Here is a 2,500-nt window from a genome sequence, read left to right as displayed (position 1 = left end):
TGAAGTTGAAGAGAGTTTTGGTATTCCAGCAAGACAATAATTGAAAGTATACCTCAAAATGAACTATGAAGTACCTCCAGGAAAGGCAGTTGGAGGTTTGGAATTGTCACCACAGGCCCCAGACTTGACTATTGAAAATAGGAGAGATCCCAAACATGCCGTACATCCAAGGGGGCTGAAAATATTTCTGAGCTGGTGGTGTTCAGAAAATCAAGCCGAACAAGTCACGAAGCATCTCAATAGTCAAGGGAGAGCTTAAAAACGTGAAGTTCTGCATTGGTGACGACCCAATACCAACGGTGTCTGAGCAACCTGTCAAAAGCCTGGGCAGATGGTATAACGGAAGCCTCAGGGACAAAGACCAAGTGCAGCAACTAAGGCAGGACATCACCAACAGTCTGGAAAACATCAACAAGACCCTACTGTCAGGGAAGCTCAAGCTCTGGTGCCTGCAATTTGGACTTCTCCCTCAGGTAATGTGGCCACTCACTATCTACGAGGTCCCAATAACAACTGTGGAGAAGATGGAGCGAATCATGACTTCTTACATGAAGAAATGGCTTGGGGTTCCATGCTGTCTGACTAACATCAGTCTCTACGGCAAAGGGGTCCTTGAACTGCCATTCACAAGCCTCACCGAAGAGTACAAGTGCTCTAAAGTAAGACTCCAGAGACCAGACCATCAGCAATGCTGCACCACCCCTGTTAACTGGACGGAAATGGACACCATCCGATGCGGTGCAGCATGCTACGTCAGCCCTGAGGCACAACGACATCGTGGGGCATGTCCAGCTGGGAAGAGGAGGCTTTGGCCTTGCAGCAAGTAAACCAACTTGGCGTAAGGCCTCAACATCAGAGAGGAGGAAAATGGTGGTCGAGGAGGTGCGCCGTCGGGAGGAGGCTGAAAGAAGCGCGAAGGCCATCTCTCTTGCCAAGCAGGGACAATGAATGAGGTGGGAAGGCCTGGAGAGGAGAAAGCTCAGCTGGAGGGAGCTCTGGGAAATGGAGGCAAGCAACATCAGCTTCATCATCAGAACTACCTGTGTGCTCCCATCTCCAAAAAACCTCCACCAGTGGTATGGCGAGGACCCAACCTGTGCTCTCTGCCCAACTCCAGCGACTCTCAAACACATCTTGACCGGTTGTAAGACCAGCCTCACACAAGGCCGCTACACCTGGAGGCACAACCAGGTCCTTAAGAGTCTGGCAGCAGCTCTTGAGAGCAAGAGGAATACCACCAACTCCTTGCCCCTGAGAGCAAGCAATTCCATCACGGTACCATCATTCATCCGAGAGGGACAGAAAAAGCCCAACCATCCCCCTACCAAACCAGAAGCTGGACAGCTAGCCATGGCCCGGGATTGGAAGATGCTAGTCGATATTGGCCAACAACTGATCTTTCCACCTGAGATTGCAGCCACCACCCGTAGGCCAGACTTGGTACTCTGGTCCCCTTCACTGAAGTCTGTTTACATCACAGAGCTCACAGTCCCATGGGAGAACTCAACCCAAGAGGCCTATGAGCGCAAGAAACTGCACTCATAGGCAGAACTGGCAGCGGACGCTCAACAACGAGGATGGAATGCGAAAGTCTATCCGGTTGAAGTGAGATGCAGAGGTTTTGTGGCTTTTTCCACCATCAGGCTGCTGAAAGACCTTGGAATCCATGGACAGGCTCTGTGACAGACAATTAGATCAGTCTCTGAAGCGGCCGAAAGAAGCAGCCAGTGGATATGGATCAAGCGGAAGGACCCTTGCTGGGCTCAAAGAACACCAACATAACCTGCTCACTAATCCCCCCCACCCCACCCCCCACTTGAGAACCCAGGTCAGAACCCTCCAGGAGGAGGGTGAACAAGGTATGCGGTCAGCTTTAGGCTTGACTCAGGGAAGAGGACGCCCCCTGCCTTGCATAGTCCCGTGGGCTGCGCCATTTAAACAACCAGGCAATTCTCATGATTGGGCATGGGGGTAGCTGGCCACCTTTGATGATGGTGTCTTGTGTTGAAAGGCCGAAACACCCCCTGATTCAAAGGTACACTACTGATGATGTGTCCCGAAATTTACATCCTTCCCAAGTCTGAGATACAGCTCCCACGCCACTCTCAACATCAAGGCAAACCTCATGTGAATACCATCCATTGGCACAATGACAGTTTACCATCACGTCCCGTGTTTCATGATTCTGCCAGGAAGAATGGGGGAAAATTCCAAAAGCAAGAATTAACTCTTAGCACTCTTAGCTGGCTACAGGAAGTGTTTACAAGCTGTTATATTTGCCCGAGGAGGAGTTACAAAGTACTCACTGATAGGGTTCCCAAACTTTAGCAAAGGGCCTTTTTCCTTTTTTAAAATAAAAAGTAATCTTGCTTTAAAGTGTGAAGAACTGTGTCTTGTTAACACTTAACTGTACCATTTAGAAGTCAGGTTAACTTCTGTGCACTTACATATGAATTGTAAAAGGCTTTTTGACTAGAGGTGCCCACATTTTTGCACAGCA

At 49.6% G+C, this 2,500-nt stretch overlaps 1 protein-coding gene across 1 annotated transcript in view; it reads left to right on the top strand.

Annotated features, from left to right (window-relative positions):
• The window catches only part of LOC133135071 (homeodomain-interacting protein kinase 2-like), a gene marked incomplete at its 5' end in the record, with an annotated part of 36,738 nt that overhangs the window by 18,703 nt on the left and 15,535 nt on the right, over nt 1-2,500 (top strand). The gene's annotated exons all lie outside the window — the stretch shown is intronic.

The sequence above is a fragment of the Conger conger genome, chromosome 8 (genome assembly GCF_963514075.1).
Source record: "Conger conger chromosome 8, fConCon1.1, whole genome shotgun sequence".
NCBI classification, from domain to species: Eukaryota; Metazoa; Chordata; class Actinopteri; order Anguilliformes; family Congridae; genus Conger; species Conger conger.
This window is presented reverse-complemented; position numbering and strand designations above follow the sequence as displayed.